The sequence below is a fragment of the Panthera onca genome, chromosome B3 (genome assembly GCF_046562875.1).
Source record: "Panthera onca isolate mPanOnc1 chromosome B3, mPanOnc1 haplotype 2, whole genome shotgun sequence".
Lineage (NCBI taxonomy): Eukaryota > Metazoa > Chordata > Mammalia > Carnivora > Felidae > Panthera > Panthera onca.
In genome coordinates this window covers 10,575,021-10,593,571 of record NC_138344.1, presented here as the reverse complement: position 1 = coordinate 10,593,571, position 18,551 = coordinate 10,575,021, and the positions used below count along the sequence as shown (strand labels likewise).

The 18,551-nt window shown below is 40.6% G+C and overlaps 1 long non-coding RNA gene across 1 annotated transcript; it reads right to left on the bottom strand.

Annotated features, from left to right (window-relative positions):
* Positions 1-575: 575 nt before the first annotated feature.
* Positions 576-18,339, bottom strand: LOC132670459 (uncharacterized). The gene is made up of 3 exons (XR_009606701.2): positions 18,017-18,339; positions 1,165-1,354; positions 576-775 (listed from the first exon to the last, which is right to left on the bottom strand). It is a non-coding gene; the product is annotated as an uncharacterized LOC132670459 (long non-coding RNA).
* Positions 18,340-18,551: the final 212 nt, after the last annotated feature.

The window sequence follows — 18,551 nt, the reverse complement described above, 5'->3', positions numbered from 1 at the left end:
CAAAGCAATAATTATGTAAAGAAAAATTGGAGGGAATAATATGGAGGAAGAGATTCTGGGCATGCAGTCTATAGTACTCTACCCGTACAACCTACACATTTGTGTCTTTGGCCCCTAACTCTCCCTTGAGCATTAGACTCTACGATCTATCTGATGCTTTGACATCTTCATTTAGGTAACTCAAGGTATATCCAATTCAACAAGGCCCAAACCACCCATGATCTGGTTCTCTAAATCTAATCTTATCTTCCCTCGGTGCCCTCTAATGTGGTGGCTAACACCACAATTTGACTTTCTTTCATCCACTCAAACCCATGATCAGGACCAACTTATTTAGTTCCTAAAAACGTCCATATCTCTTGATTGATACTGCTGTCATCTGAGCTCATCCAGCTAACCATCACCTGCCACTTCACTGGTCTCCCTACCTTTACTCCTGACTGGCTCCAGACTGTTCATTGCACTGTAGCCTAAATTATCTTTATTAAATCTAGTTTTCCCTCCTCTATTAGGGCCCAGTCCTGGAAGAAGAAACCACACAATGATTTGAACAGGGAAGACTTAAATTTTTTTTTATGTTTATTTATTTTTGGGAGAGAGGGAGAGACAGAGCATGAGCAGGGAAGGGGAAGAGAGAGAGGGAGACACGGAATCTGAAGCAGGCTCCAGGCTCTGAGCTGTCAACACAGAGCCTGACACGGGGCTCGAACTCACAGACCGTGAGATCATGACCTGAGCTGAAGTCGGACGCTTAACTGACTGAGCTACCCAGGCGCTGAATAGGGAAGATTTAAAACAAATAATTGTTAACCATCTTTTGCTAATTCATTACTAAGAGAGGATAAATACTAAAGAATACCCTAAGGCTAAGGGGGAGTACCCAAACTTGGGAGAGAGCCCTCCTACCCAAGGTCAGGAATCCAACTTCAGTGGGGAGGATGTGGGGATGTGGTTGCAGCCCACTAGATGGCAAGAAGTTCACTGGGTTGCCTTGACCAGAGTTAATTCACAGCTGGGGGGTTGAGGTTGACAGCCAGAGAACTGTGGGTTGGGGCTGGCAAGCTAGAAGTCTCCTGGGGTACTGCCAGACTAAAGCTGGTGGGTAGGAAACCATCTACTGGTATGCTAGAAAAGGCTGTTCATGGTGAATTCTGCTGAACTCACCGGGGAATTGGCTGTGGCATCAGTAGGACTCACTGGAAAGCCACCAGGAAGCCACCTGCAGATGATACTGCTGTAGATGTTGGGAAGTTGCCTGAAGCATCCTTGGAACCTGGTAAAAAGCTACCCTTGAGGGTCCCTCTGAAACTTTCTGGGCATGAATTCCACTGGTAGCTCTCATGCCAGATGAGTACTGCAGAATCAATAGAGAAATGACACCATAAGGCGCTTGGATGGCTCAGTCAGTTCAGCATCTTGACTCTATTTCAGTTTGGGCCAGTTCACAGGATCGAGCCCCATTCCTGCTTGGGATAAAAACTTAAAAAACAAATCTCACCGGTACCAAAAGCCCTTTCCTTCTGCAGTATCTGTCTGCAACCTCTACCAGCAAAGGAGAGATGTTTACAAGATCCATCTCTAGTACCCAAGCAAGGACATGAAGGGCAGATTAGGAGCTGAGAGGCAACACACCGACAACTGCCATACCACTCGTGCTGAAAACTCCTCTGTTTCCCATTTTTATTGCTCCTTGGCTAAAATCTGAAGTGTTCCATACACAGCGGTGGAATGAATGTGTAGATGAATGAACACGTGGGCCCTTGCAGTACCCTGTGGTTGTCACTAATGTTGCTCACGAAATATTCCTGGCTCTCTGCCTACAAGGCAATGGTAGGATGGGACTTCTCCATCCCTTCGGGTTTGGGTTGGCCAAAGAGTTGTGAATGACAGGTGAAGTGAGTCCAGTGGTGTGTTGGCAAATGTTTAACAACTGGTTCTTTGGAGCAGGGAGGGAGCCATGATTTGTAGGGCTTGCCAATTTCTGCGGTGCAAGTAATCCCACCTCGGATGATCTCAAGCTACCAACTTGACATCGCTGAGTGTGAAGTTGGGAAAGAAAGGCCACAACTGGCTCTAGCCGACCGCTGTATGATTCATTTCAGCGCCAAGCCGTGGAATGGCTGGTGTGAGACCCTCCGGGGCTTTCTTTTGCTTTGTCAAAGTTTGAGACAGTGGTACCACCATCCCTCTATCGAGTTAGATCCCTGTGTGAACATAAAGAACAGAGCTCCCTGTTTCCTGGCAACAAACAGGTCATATGAATAAAAAATACACTTTTTTTGTTTGTTTCTTTGTTTTAAGTCAGGAGAGTTTGGGGGCTGCTCCCCTCTTTAGCATAACCTAGCCTAACCTGCCTGATAGTCTAGCTGGCTTGATTGGAGTGCTTTGTACTCCTTCCAATTATTCTTTTATACTACTGCCAAATGAAGTTCTATAATTATGTTTTCTTCATATTTCATATCTAATTAAAATATCTAATGGTCCCGCTCTGTCCCCTGCCTCGCGACAAAAATATAAAGTCCCAACTTTTTGGCATGGAGCTCAAATTTCTCCCAATGTGTCTTCACACTGCATTTTCTACCTTATTGATCATCATTACTTCGTATGAACGCACCATTCCTCAGAATTTTCTTTCCTTTGGCTTTTTCTGGGCTTCACCTTTGCCTCAGCCTAGTATTTAGCACAGTGATGGGAACGTGAGATGTTTGTTGAATGTTCTTTCAGCTTATCACCACTCGTCTTAATCAACCAATTCTGATTTTAAATGTAATAGTAGAAACATAATTACACAGGGATCTAGAGAGAAAATTTTCTGGTTACCTTCAGATGAATGTGGAGTGTTTCCAGGGTCTGAGGGTGTTCGTGAAGCAGAAGAAATTTCTCTCCCTATGAGCGATAAATATATCTTAAACACACACCCATGCACACACACACACACACACACACACACACAGAGTAATGCTTACAGAGAGAAAAGTACAGTGAAGATAAAGTTGGAGAGAGAGAAAGAAAGAAACCAACAAAAAGACAAGACAGAGGAGGAAAGGGAGTGACAGGCAACCTAAACTGAAAAGACTAGGGACAGTGATGAGAGGCAAACTCAATGAGAGTTCCCCAAACCAGTGACTGGAACAGCACAGTTCACAAAGGAGTGGGGAAAGCATTAGCAAGGAAGTGTAGTGCAGACTGCAGTGAGACAAAACAAACCACTAACATTGCTAATGTGCCAGGCCCTGGGAAAAGATCACCTTTCCTTTACAATTTTTTAAAAATGTTTATTTAGTTTTGAGAGAGAGAGAGACAGACAGAGCGCGAGCAGAGGAGGGGCAGAGAGAGACAGAGAGGGAGATACAGTATCCAAAGCAGGCTGTCAGCAAAAAGCCCGACGCAGGGCTGGAACTCATAAACTGCGAGATCATGACCTGAGCCAAGGTTGGGCACTTAACTGACAGAGCCATCCAAGCACCCCAAAGTTCACCTTTTCGAATTCTTACCCTTCTGTGAGGTGCAGGTGTTCGTTCCGTTTTTCAGAGTTAGAAGTGAAGCCTTGAAGATGTTTTGTAATGCGCCCAAGAACTCAAGCTAGTGGACCCTGGTTCCTTCTGCACCCTCCATTCTTCCTTCTTATTTTTTTTAATTTTATTTATTTATTTATTTATTTATTTATTTATTTATATTTTTGAGACAGGGAGAGACAGAGCATGAACAGGGAGGGTCAGAGAGAGGGAGACACAGAATCTGAAACAGGATCCAGGCTCTGAGCTGTCAGCACAGAGCATGACGTGGGGCTGGAACTCACGGACCGCGAAATCATGACCTGAGCCGAAATTGGCCCGCTCAACCGACTGAGCCACCCAGGCGCCCCCATTCTTCCTTCTTCTTGTAAATCCTCAGGTTTTGCTTGTCCTTCTTCACGGCGCGGGGTGCCTCAGTCCCAGGGGATGAATCCCCACTGGCCCAAGCGGCTCCTGATAATCCCACCCCTCCTGCAGTGACTGCTTAAGGGGTGTGCACCTGACCCAATTCCAATCCAGAACATGCAGGAGGGAGGCTCTGACACTGCCGGGAAAAGATTTGTTCCTTTCAAAAAGAGACCCAAAGAAGAGACAGTGTCTCCTTTTACCGGATGCTACCGTGGCTGACTGGGACATATGCTGTAATGTCCTGCTGTCTCCTAAAGACAAATGCAAAACACTAAGGAAGGCCAAAATGATAATGATAATCATAGTAATAATAATAGTAAGTTATTATTATTATTATTATTATTATTTGTATTACAAAGAATCTGGGTCTGTGATGACTTCCTCAAGTGACAAATTAACTGTCCCTCACTCCTGATTTCTTTAATTTCTTTACCGTGTGAGAGATACATGAATTGCGGTTTTTCGTTACTCGCACCCTAAAGCACACTAAATGATAAAGCAAAGACTTCAATATAGTTTTTTTATACTCCAAAGTCTGTGCTCTTTAGGATTATACATGCCTTGCCTGTATGGGCATTGTCTGATGTTCAACAATTACCCTTGGTCATGAACCCAAGGGTAAATTGTGTCATACGTGCTACCTTATATTCTTAAGGGAAAACAAAATATGTGTGTGTGTGAGAGAGCATACACACACACACACACACACACACACACACACACAAATTTATGTCAGCAATTTTAGAAAAGGATTTTTTAAAAAACCGGTCATGACTTCAAAGGATAAACTTCAATTTCTTAAGATCCACTCACTTAAAAGGGATTCCTCCTCATCCTTCAGGATTCCTCAGATGTTGCTGGTGATTATGGCCAGCCCAGATGTATCATTCTGTGAAGACACCACGGTCCCTATATACTGGATGTGAGTGAATTTTAGACATTTAGTAAGTACCGTGAAGTACGTCAGTTCCTTGCAAGATAAATGTCATGTGAGGTCAAAGTAACATCATTCATCAAATTGAATAACCTATTATAATGGCTTATAATGGTGATGATTTATTTTTAGTGCTCCCTCAGTTACTCTCCACCTCTGATAATAATTCAGATGACAAGAGTAGAGTGTAGTTGATATAATGTATACATCCAAGTGGTTGACTTGATGTCTCTTAATGGTCAAGAGTCATTATGGTTATTGAAGAAAGAGATACTGAATGTAATAAGCAGTATGAATTTTAATTTATAACTGTATGAGGGCACTGAAGTAGATGGGTGGCTTTTAAAAAAGTAGGAAAAGGGGCGCCTGGGAGGCTCAGTCAGTTGAGCGTCTGACTTTGGCTCAGGTCATGATCTTGCGGTCTGTGAGTTCGAGGCCCCGCGTCGGGCTCTGTGCTGACAGCTTGGAGCCCGGAGCCTGCTTCGGATTCTGTGTCTCCCTCTCTCTCTGCCCCTTCTCCGTTCATGCTCTGTCTCTCTCTGTCTCTCAAAAATGAATAAACGTTAAAAAAATTTTTTTAAAAAAAGGCGGGATAAAACCTGTGAGTTCACATTTTAAAAGAATCAACCTGTTTATACAACTCGATCTCTCATCCTAAATGTGAACACTGAAAGTTCCCTCGGTCAAAAATGTGGAGAGACTGTAAACGAAAGAACTAGTGGTGGAAGACAACTTTCTTCCTCAAGAAAGATACACAATTGAAGATATGCAAGATGTGTGCATGACAAGACGTGGGCCATGAGAACCAGTTAGTGATATTGTGCCGGCGTTACAAATACGTTCGGAGGAAACGTGGGTCTGTTCAGTAATCCTTCACAACTTGTGATTTGTGGGCATTCTCCAGGTGTCTTCTGGGGTGACAAGATTATCGAACTGATCTTGTAAGTAAGGGATTCATAAAGAGTTATGAGGGAAGACCGAACACATTTTTAGGTGAGAGAAATGTCATATAGGAACCCGGGAAGACTGACCAACTTACATTTTGGTAGCATTTGAGTAAGACTGGTACCGAAGATGATATTTGGAGACAGACGGGAGGGAAGTTGGTGAGACACGGAAGCGATACAGCGATGTGTCCGTGGAATCCAGGAATAGGCCATTCAGGTTAAAATGTTATGCTGCCTTTTCCCTGAGAGGTATCACTGTATCAGTGGGAAAAGCCTTGGAGTCAGAATCTGAAGACCTGGGATTAACTATTTATCCCATTACTGCCTCCTCACTTATAAAATTGGAATGGTGACAGTATCTATCCCGCATTGCCACTATGTCAATTAAGTAGGATAAGGTATGCAGATGTATCCAATTTCATTCTTGACACAAAGAAGGTGTAACTTTTTGCAAGTTATCCCAAATTAAAGCATATACAACCCAAACATGCTTACTTCTGACCTATTTCTTGTTAAGACACTATCTACAAAGGTCATTATTAGAAAGTCAGCCTGTTTGTAGCAGATCTGCATGGATTTATTGAATAGCCAGAAAGCATAGCACATAGGTCTTCAATACCTCTCTTCTTAAATCCATTATTTGATTGTTGAAATGAATACATTTCAGTTGTGCTGAACTGAGGAAGTCCTGTGAGGCCAGCACCTTCCACAGAAACCCACCAGCCCCATACCAGCGGGCTTCCTTTGCTACACCCTTGTCAGGCAACAGGCGGCGCTGTGCTGGGCTGTCTGTAAATGGATTTCCTGTAGAAAGGCTCTTTTTCCAAAGTTTCTACTGAGCAGTAACCAGCACTGTAATCAAGCTGACATCACTATTTATCTTCCTCCCAACCGCTGTAATTCTTCTCGTTGCCCACAGAGTGTTGTGGCCCAATTGCTTTCAAAGATCTTCTCAGGAAATGCTCTGTGAGCAAATTAAAGGGGAGGCAGAAATAACTGATAATTATTTATGCGCCAAACAGCACATTGCCAAGTTCTCCTGTGGTCACAAAGAGGAAGCGTTCAAAATGATTGAGGGAGCCTGAGTGCACACCCCACAGCCCCAGTGGCTGCAGCGGTAGAGAGGGGACTTTGGTGGTGAGGATCAAGGCAAGTGTGGGTATCAGAGGTTCATGAAATGTAAACACAGACTAGAAAATAAAGTTTTCGTCCTTAATTTCCTCGTCTGTGAATTCAGAATAATTACCGTGCTTTTCTCAAAGGCAGAGAGAATGCTAAAAGGCAGACTTGACATTTGAGAATAACACCGTTCAGTAGAACTTTCAGCGATGTTGGAAATGTTCTGTATACCTGTACCATCCAACATGGCAGCCAGTAGTCACATGTGGCTATTAAGTATGTGCAAAGTGGCTAATGTGACTGAGGAACTGAATTTGTAACTTTGATTTTAATTCAAATGGCCACATGTGCAAATCCAATGAATATTGGATAGCACAGAGAAGTTATCCAATTCAAACTACACTTCTTAAGCCCCATTCAAGTGTCCCACACCTGTAATCCAGGGGAACGTTTGTCTGGAAACCTCCAATGATGAGAAAATCATGGTTTCCCATGATGGCCCCTTCCACTTCGGGCCCTTGCAAAGAGAGAGGTGAACTTATTATTGTCTTCAAGTCAGTCTTTTGACACTGTCGTCCCAATGCTTTCTTTTGGGATACCCATAGAGGTCATTCTGCAATCTAGCTGCAATGTAGTGGGAAGGGGAGCTTTTGAGAAGTTGAGAACATTTAATATGTCACTGGTTGGTCTATATTCCAGACAAAACATGGTTTGAATACTATCTGATACTTAAGAGCACATCTTGTGGATGGAATTAGACTCCCTGGTTCTAAATATTGGCTTTATTATTTACCACATACACAACAGAGGACATATTACCAATCATAATTCCATTTGTGATTTCCCTTACCTACGCAGAACATAGTGGAGCTGAAAGAATGAAATAGGGCTGAACATGTAATACCATCAGTAGAGTGCATGGCCATTGTAAACATTCCAAAAGCATGAGCACCTCTTATCGTTATTGGTCTCCTCTGGATGTGCTCCCATTTATGAATGCCCTCTTATGCAATACCCAGAACTGTGAAGGTGTGTGCACAAGAGCTCCATAAACTAAAGGGCTGTAAAATATACGATGTATTGGTTTTTCTCTTATTGTTATGGTCACTGGGTCTTCCCTCTTACTTTAGTTGACATGGTGTTTTGAGATTCTTCCATATCCTGAAGTAATGCAACTTCATGGCTGGAAGAATCTTGGGACCTTTTATGGGTTCAAGCCTGACACACAGAGAAGCTTTCACAAACATTTGTGATTAAAATATTAACATATTTCCCAGTCTCTGTTTATGAGCTGTTCCCTTCCATCAGGCTAGATGCCAGAAAGAGTTGGAGGAGAAATGCTTAAAAGGGCATAGCCACAAGCATTTCTCCTCTTTCATATGGCAGAACTTATGCCCATACCTCAGCCAAGAAGTAATTGAGTTACATTTCACATATCAGTGGCACTGGGAAAAATACTTATGGGCCACCAAAAACAAATAGAGCAACAGAATAGTATTAATGCAAGTATGTGATCACCAAAACCATATCCTCAGGTGGTAACTCCTAACAGGAAGGACAGGCAGAGCCGGCATTGTGTGGGAGTCCGCTCGGAGTGGCTTGAGAGAGCTAACTGTTGAATTTTCAGGAATTTGGCAAGCTGGTTGACCTCACAGTGGCAGTAGCTTGAAATTGGCCATTGTGGGAGTTTTCATATCATGGAAACCAGCAAATGTTGTATCCCCCACCGTCACCATCTTGAGCCCTCCTTTCCTCTTCCAATCTCCCTTGCTTTGTATGTATCTCATTTCTGCCTTAAATGTAAAACTAAGGGACGCCCACTTATTTGAGTCGATCAAGACATTTTGGAAGCTTTGATATTACCGGATCATCTTGGACTAAATGAAATAATCAAGCACCCAAAGAGGAAAACCTTAGAAATTGTGTTTGAAATATCTTTGCTCACATATCTAGCAGGCTAAAATTTCCTTGCATTAGATAGGTGCACCAGATTAGACACTGACTTCTAATGCTGCCTGTGACACGTGATTCGTGGTGGGATCCTGGGGAAATCATGTAGCTGTAGATTAGCTACCTGGGCAGTGATCATCTTCTCACATCTTTTCTGATATGGAGGTTAATTGGAAATAGGGTCTAGATTACACTGGCATATCTACAATAAAATTTCACAATGTCTCCTTGATGGCCAACTTCACCAGCATGCTGGCCACGTGCATTCTATCAGGAAAGGCAAGTGCATTATGGAAGGCAATAGCCAGCTTTAGCTCAAAAGAACCAAGGAATAATGCCAAAGGAGCAATATCAATCATCATTCCAGTGGGGGAAGGATGAGGCCAGAGGCAGTGGACAGGGCAGCGTTGAAGCCGAGCAGTGTCGTTTATGGTCTGTAAGGGATCCACCAATTCACATCCGAGGCAAGAGTGAGATGTCTATGGCAAGTGCAATCTTGATCAAAGAGGAAAACAGTCAAAGCAGTTCTGAACTGATAGAAGAATAGATGGATCAATGTAGATACATTTGGGGAGTGCAGATACATAGTTGGCCTTGAACAACATGGGTTTGAACTGTGAAGGGTCCACTTAAATGCATTTTTTTTTACAGTACAGTTCTGTAAATGTATGTTTTCTTCCTTATGATTTTCTTTTTGATTAATTTGTTTTAATTTTCAAGTTTTTTATTTGTCTGCTTACTTTTGAGAGAGAGAGAGAGAAACGGCATGGGAGGGGCAGAGAGACAGAGAGAGAGAGAGACAGAGAGAATCCTGAACAGGCTCCACATATCAGTGCAGAGTCTGATGCAGGGCTTGAACTCATGAACTGTGAGAGCATGACTTGTGCTGAAATCAAGGATTGGATGCTTAAACAATGGAGCCACCCCGGTGCCCCTCCTTATGATTTTCTTAATAACGTTTTCCTTTCCTCCAGCTTACTTTATTGCAAGAATACAGTATATAAGGCACACCACACACAAAATACGTGTTCATCAACTATTCATGTTATTGATAAGGATTCCAGTCAAACAATAGGCTATTAGTAGTTAAGTTTTAGGGGACTCAAAAGTTAGATTTTCAGCTGCACAGAGGGTCCACGCTCCTATCCACTGCATCATTCAAGGGTCAACAGTAGGGGCGCCTGGGTGGTGCAGTCGGTTAAGCGTCCGACTTCAGCCAGGTCACGATCTCGCAGTCCGTGAGTTCGAGCCCCGCGTCAGGCTCTGGGCTGATGGCTCGGAGCCTGGAGCCTGTTTCCGATTCTGTGTCTCCCTCTCTCTCTGACCCTCCCCCGTTTATGCTCTGTCTCTCTCTGTCCCAAAAATAAATAAAAAACGTTGAAAAAAAAATTAAAAAAAAAAAAAAAAGGGTCAACAGTAATTGTGAATTACAGAACCAAGCATCACTCCAGCTGCAAAAACAATGTGCAGGAGAAATTGAACCCAGACTATAGCATCTTACACTGTCTGTGATGAGTTAATTTTGCCTTGTGCTGTCATAAGGGCCACGGCCCCTGTTCAGACTCGTCTGTTGTCCTGTTCACAGGAGCCAAGTGCTGTATGTCATGAGAACTGCACCCAGCCCACAGCTGACTTTGACATCTAGTGAAGCCGCTATGAAACACCCCAAATCATAGAAACCGTATCGCCTGCCTCACTGAGACATTCTGTTTTTCTTTGGTAAACTGAGTCCTCACTAGCTTGGCTGAGCAAAAAGCTTGTCTCTGAGGAACTCTCTCCTTGCCCATCCTTGCCCCCTTACATGGAATATTCATTTTGGGCAGAGAAATCCATGTTAGATCTTGCATTGGAGAACGTTTTTCTTATTTTTTTTCCCACTGCTTCTTTCTTGTTGACAGAAGGTCAGACTCCAGAATACCAAGGTGTCAGGAACCGGAAGGCAGCAGAGGGTTCAAGAAAAAAGTCAGAGGGACCAGGGTTCTGGCTTTCTAGGTGGCATGTCAGTTGATTTAAGAGCACCTAATTGGGCTAAGAGTCAGGCTCAAAGGGACCACAAATCACTGAAGTGTTTTATCATTTTTGTAAGTCTGTGAAAATATATTTTGTATGCTGAATACTTGACCCTGGGTGTCGTGAATAAAATTATATTTGACAACACTTAGCAAGTGCTGTATTGTTAGTGGGACTTTGGAGCCAATAATTTCAGAGTAATTACAATGTTATATGGGATGAGATTTTAGTGCAATCTTTTATCCCATCTTCTGACTTCTCTGTACTGTCTGTCTGTGTAAGGCAGGGAAGCTACTCCCTTCAAATCTTGCAAGTTCTGGCTTGTTATTCTGTGAGCTGTTACACAGAACTTTGTGTTTGCAAACCCCTTTGTAATCAATTATTAATCTCTTCCAAGATCACTCTTTGGTTATATGAATTCTTTCTCTTTTCTCTGCCTTTTTTTTTTTTTTTTGGTCAAAAAAGCTATATAGCGGTAATATTAATTTTGTAAAATAAAAGTCATTCATAATCCCCAAACCCTAATACAACTTGTCTGTCTTATTTGTATATAAGTGTCTAGGTTTTGCCTTTATGAGCAAATGCTGCAACAGAACTTTATGCAAAATTTAATATTTTCAAGTTAGCAATGTATCATGAAAATGCCCTTTTTCCTATGTAATTTTGACATATAATTTTAATATTGGCTATATTTATGCAAGTCAATGTAACATAATACATAAAATAACTCTCCATAATTGAACATTACGGTGGTTTCCAGTTTTCACTGTCGCAAAGAGGGCTGGCATGAAGGGATTTTTGGAATGAGTTTTTTGTTTGTCTTCTCCCCTGATCCTAACAGCATCTGATAGGCAATAGGCACAAATAAATATTTAAAATGTTAATTAATGAGCGATAGTTTTGTTTCCTTCTAATGAATTATTTCTTTAGGATGAATTTCCAAGAATAAAAGAGATTACTGAATCAAAGGGAATAAACATTCTGAAACTCTTTTTTTTTTAAATATTTATTTTTGAGAGAGAGACAGAGAGTGAGTGGAGGAGGGTCATAGAGAGGGAGACACAGAATCTGAAGCGGGCTCCAGGCCCTGAGCTGTCAGCATAGAGACTAATGTGGGGCACAAACCCACCAACCGTGAAATCATGGCCTGACCCAAAGTTGGATGCTTAACCGACTGAGCCACCCAGGCACCCCATATTCTGAAATTCTTAATATGTTCTTGTATGTTCTTGTATGTTGCCTCTTAAAAGACTTATATCAACTCTTTAAAGCTTTCTAATATTTCAAATTTTGGCTTGGTCATCAAAACGGTACCTCTAATGTTTTAATTTGCATTTAATTGCATTTAATTTGCACATCATATTGTTCATGGTTATTTTACATGCCTGTTTCCTCCACTGGATGTCTGAAAACTATCTTGATCTGTCTCCAATCCCTAGTGCGCAGCACAGGGCATGATATATAGTAGAGACTCGATGAATATTAAGTCAATGAATTGCAGAACACTTTTGACCATTTATGCTGTGTAATTTAATTTTTTGGAATATCTAAAAGGAAAAACAAGAGTAGTAGTTAGAGCAAAATTTCCAGCCTCTGCTTTCTATGTCTATGGGACCAAGTGGGGTAATATCTAGAAAATGGATCTATTAAAATCTCTGGTCTCATGGAGTTGTGGTGAGGGTCATATGAGCTAATGTAAATAACTGCTTGGCTCAAACACTCAACAAATATTACCTGTTGTCTCTGGCCCATGTATCTATATGGTCTTCCTGCTTACTTAATAAAATTGAAAGAGCTTTTACCATGTTGCAAATATTAATTTCTTGTATGTTTCATCAAATTTAGTGAGAATTTTTTAATATTGTGTACTTTTAAATTTTTTATTTTTTATTAACAGATTAATGTATTTTTGAATATTTTATGTATTTGAAATATTTTATGTATTATTTAGTGATTTTTTTTCCCTTCTTAAGTTGAAAAGGTCTTGATCATTTCCCCAATGACCTGGTTAATATTTTATTGAACTATGAGTATATCTTTAAAACAAAAATTTAGGGGCGCCAGGGTGGTTCTGTCGGTTAAGCGTCTGTCTTCGGCTCAGGTCACGATCTCATGGTTTGTGAGTTCGAGCCCTGTGCCCGGCTCTGTGCTGACAGCTCAGAGCCTGCTTCAAATTCTGTGTCTCCCTCTCTCTCTGCCCCTCCCCCTGCTTGTGCTCTGTCTTTCTCTCTCAAAAATAAATATTCATTTTTTTTTAGAAAAAACATTAAAATTTAAAATCTATTCTGCACTTTAGTGTAAACTTAAAGGTAACTTAAATGTGTTTTGGAGTATAGTGTCATATATAAGCTGAAAAACTTACTCTTTTTTCCTTCAATTTGCTATTTCATTATTATTAATTGATTCTTTCTTATTTTCTTGATTTGAACGTGTTAAGCACTCATGCAATATTTCAGATATTGACCCATTCCTGAGGACTTATACCTTCATTTTGGTGCCAGTGCCACACTGCTTAAATGACTTTGGTTTGTAATATATTTTAATATTTAGCAGGCTAGGGTCCTCGGTGCCCCCTTTCTACCATAATCTTACTTTGTGGTTTCTTTTAAGTTTATTTATTTATTTTGAGAGAGAGGGTATGTGTACATGTGCCGGGGAGGGGCAGAAAAAGAGGGAGAGAGAGAAAATCCCAAGCAAGCTCCACACTGTCAGCACAGAGCCCCACGGGGGGCTTGATCCCATGACCGTGAGATTATGACCTGAGCCGAAATCAAGAGTCAGATGCTCAACTGACTGAGCCTCCCAGGTGCCCCCACAATGATCTTACTTTGAACTGGCTTTTGAACATCCTGTCTCACCAGTTTAAAATAAGCTTGGTTGGAATTTTGATCGGAATTGTTTTAAATGTATGAATTAACATAATCTGCCTATTGAAAAAAAACAAGAGTCTTCACTTTGGGGAATGATTAACAAAGAAGGCTCTGTTGTATTTAAAATTCACATGCCACCTTTCCTCACATTTCCTTGTAAGTATCTTATGGTTTTTGATTTTGTGAAAAGTAACCTACTTTGCATTATTTCCTAGGTGAATTTTATACATATATTCTAACGCTATCCATTTCTGAGCATTTCCTTTGTGTCTGATCATTTCAATAAATGCTTATTTATAATTCTAGCATATTGTATATTTTTCATGTGTATAATCATTCTGTCTAGCAGTAATAATACCTTTGCTTTCTTTCCCAATGGGAAGTTATTATTTAGTGGTTATTATTATTGTTTAATAGATATAGAGTTTCAATTCTGCAAGATGAAAAAAGTTCTGGAGATGGACATTGGTGATGGTTGTGCAATGTGAATGAATTTGACGCCACTGGACAGAGTGTTTAAATGGTAAACTTCATGTTATGTATAGTTTGCCACAATTAAAAATAAATTTTAAAAATTGCAAAATTATGGTGATTGTTGCTGTCCTTTTTCTTACCGAACTTAAGGTATTAAGGTAATACTGTCCCAGATCCATGTTGAGTTGAATAGCACTTTGGGTTGAAAATAGAAACCTGACTATGAGAGAGTCTCTCTATTCTCATATAAGCTTTTTATTTGTACAGTACTACGTTCTGTCCACTGCTTTTTCTGCATTCTCTGATGGGTAAATTGTATGGCGATAATCGACTTTCTCGGGTGAATTTGCAATCACATAACACTGTCTGAAGATCTGGGATAGACCAGACCCTCTGCTGGAAGCTTTGTTTGCCCTGGACACAGCAGGTGAATTTTGTGGATGCTGTGGTCCAACAGTGCCCCAGGCCACACAGCACTGATGGCTGGAGCCAGGATTCCTTTCTCCTGACTTCCAGAGTAACTCTTTTACTTCACTACTGGCATTGCATCCTACTCATAGACATGATGGCCTTGATGAACAGGGTGCTTTAAAGAATGTTGAGCCAACATTTTAATAACCTGCAGAATTTGCATAGCCATCCACAATGTGTTCCCCTTCTTAGCAGGAAGTAGATTTTCTGCACAGTCAGCTCTCCAAGGGAAGAAGCCATGCCCCTTGGGATGGAGCACCTATCCCCAGGGCTCTGCAGTTTCAGCCACCCTCTACTCAAAGAGGAGTGGGTCAATGGCCACTTGTCACCTGCTCACACTGGTGTTCCCTGTTTTCTCTGGAGATATGCAGATTTAGGGGGATGATGGAAGAGAGCACTTTTCTTTGGAGAAGTGAAGTTTACATCAAGGCATTAAGTATGAAAGTTGCCTACCCAGTCCTCCAGTGGGTTTAGAAATGCTGCAGGATGTGAACAGCCTACTTGATCCTTGTAGGATTCTCCCTCTATGCATAACCAAATTTTAATTTCCATTACAGTAGTTTATAAAATGTTTGTGTTGCCAGGACTTGAATTATAAGGCAATTGATTCAATGGGAATAAAGATGCTTTGTGCTTTAGAGTTGCAGCTTGGCAATAACCACATTATTTTTCCTTCAGGAGTATCAAAAGTAAAGGTATTTTTATAGCTATAAAAGAATAGCTATAAAAACTCAACATCGCTGAGCAACGCAGTTTTGCTCAAATGGAGCTGGTGTGCACGAGTAATGACTTTTCCTCTTCTATTCTTGCCAACACTGTTATTGGCACAAAGACTCTCACTCACTTTTCCCGGCTTTATTATCTGATGAACTAAACTCAGAGACACTCTGAGAATTGCCTTATCGCTAGTCTGGTGGCTCCCTCCCCCCTCAGCCTGAGTTGCTGGTTCCGAATGCTAATTATAGCATTACCAATACAGCTCCAAGGGACTCAAATCACACCCCACACAGATCAATCAAGTTATTGATAAGTAGTGTTGTGAAAACCCATGTACAGAAGTAACACATTTAAAAGAATTTTTTCTTAATGTCCTCCAATGAAATTATTTTAAGTGACAAAGGGAGAAAGAAAGAAAGAAGAAAGAAGAAAAGAAAAGAGAAGAGAAAGACCTTGTATTTGTTTGCTAGGGCTACTTTAACAAAGTACCACAGACTGAATGACTTAAACAAGGGAAATCTATCTTTTCACATTTCTGGAGGCTAGAAGCTCAAGTCCAAGACCAAGGTGTCAGCGGGGTTCTCTTTGAGGGCGGTGAGGAAAGAATCTGTTCCAGACCTCACCTTTGGCTCATACACGGCTGTCACCTTCCTACCCAAATCTTCCCAGTGTCTTTGTTTGAAAATCGCAGTGAACTTAGCCTTATAAAAAGAATGTTATCATCTGATCATATCTTTGCTATTATTTTTTATGCAACAAAAGATTATTTCCTCATTGAATGTCTGAAACAATTTAAGAATGAGATTCTGATTTCCTAGACTAGTAAACTATAACATCTTTGTGAATTTTTTTTGGTCATACGTCTGTTTATGTTTTTTATTTAATTAATGCATATTGGTATTTATGGTCGTTTTTTAGTATAGTTGACACACATTGGTTTCAGGTATACAACTTAGTGATTTGACAAGTTTATACATTACAACGTTTCTGGTTTTTTTTAATAAGACATATGATTTATTGCCTTTTTCAAATTTAATAAATATTAATGTAATATTCATATGAAGTTAACATCTTTGATATTGGTTGTTTACCCTTTCTCATTTTTAAATGGTCCATTTATTATTTTCACTATATTTCCATTGTTAGATTTACCAACAATTCGTCCTTGTATTAGAGTTTTCAAAGATGTAGTCATGATATTTATCATTTCCACTGTTTTTGTACATTTGTCTAAATTTCTTTCTTCAGATGTATATATTTCCTTCTTTTAATTTTTCTTGCCATGTTTATTCATTTATTCTTTGAAAATCCAAACTCAATTCACAAATTTTTAACTTTCTCTAAACACACACACACACACACACATTGATCTCAATACCATACGATCAGCTAGTCATGAGTCCTATAAAGGAATGTGGCAATTTTACTTTTATTGTTGATTCTTCTGTCCTTATATCTTAATTAACTGCTAAAGCACAAGTTGTGCAAGAGGGTAAGATTCTTTTTTTTTTTTCTTTGAGATTCTTTGGTCTAATCCTTGAGGAAGTGGCTAGTAATAGGTTGGTATTTCTAGATGCATCCAGGGCTTCTACAGAAGGTTGTACAGTTGAAACTCTGCACCCCCGCAGTGGTACCACAAACAATGTGCAACTCTGGGGAGGAGGGAAGCTCTGTGAATAGCGCCATTGAGCTTACGCTGTGCACCATCCACAAGAAGGTATTTAGGAACACAACACACAGGTGCGTGCCTTTCTGTCAATAATTGCAGTCCCAGAATTTCATCTTGAGAAATAATTGCACAGAAGAAAAAGAAATGTGTTAACCCTTATCCATGGTGATGACAAATTGGGAACATTTATCATATTTTCGTTTTTAGTATCCACAATTAGAAATGATCGTAGGGGCGCCTGGGTGGCTCAGCTGGTTAAGCCTCCGACTCTTGATTTCAGCTGAGGTCGTGATCCCAAGGTCATGGTATTGAGCTCCACATTGGGCTCCACGCTGAGCATGGACCCTGCTTAAGATTCTCTCTTTCTCTCCCTTCTTCTCCCTCCCTCTGCCCCTCTCCCTTGATCTCACATGTGCTCTCTCGCTCTCTCTCTCTCTCTCTCACAAATAAAAAAAAATGATCATTACATTTCCATAAATTTAGATATCATGTATCTCAAATACACAAGCTATTACACATTTATTACTAATGTTAATTAAGAAAGAAAATCCAAGCAAATATCTGAACTTTATTAAACTTTATTATATAAAACTTTATTATTAAAGCAAGAATTATAAATTATATCCTCTCACTTATAATACCTATATCAATATCCTTTCACGTGGCCCCAAATTAGGATATATTAAAAAATAAAAATAATTATAGATTTTTTTTCTGTAAAAGTATTCCCCAGTGTTATAGTGACACATCTTTTTTTTTTTACATGCAAGCAAAAAATAAAATAAATAAAAAATAAGAGCTGCGGCTCCTAGAAAATTAACACTTGGTGCATGTAAAGTCAGAGTGCTATTCTTTGGACTGAAATGTGCTTTTTTAAAAGGGCATTTCAAGAGTGATGAGTGATCCAGCCTGGTGTCCCCTCCCTGACTTACTGTGGAATACGTGGCTGTGTTCTCCATTGTCACAGGGTGTCCCGACCTCTTCCTGTCATTTTGTGTCTTTGTACCCCTCTGAATTTTCCAAGACCCAGGATACGAAGCTCCCCGACCAGTTAACCACAGTCAGCAAGGGCAGGGGCAATTTTCTGTCTCCTACCAGCAGCGATAATCCATGAGAAGACTGGTTTTCATACTGGGAAGTAGAAATTGGCAGCAGGTGGCTTTCTGTCATGTCGACAGCATCTCATCGAGCTGGCACCTCTTTCTAAAGCACAGCAGGAACATTGCTCACTTGCTGATCCGTACGTGAGGACATGCCGTTCTTTTTTAAGAATTTCCCTCAAATACTTGCCTAATTTGTGATGAAATCATGGGCAGCCCTCGACCTTAGTTAGAGCGTTAAAACAGTGTAATCAGGTCACCCAGGTTTACCTAAATGTTCTTTGAATTCAGTCATGTTTTATTTCAAGAATCCAGGTTATATATAATGGAGCATCTGTTGTGTATGGCTTCAGGGAATTATAAAGCA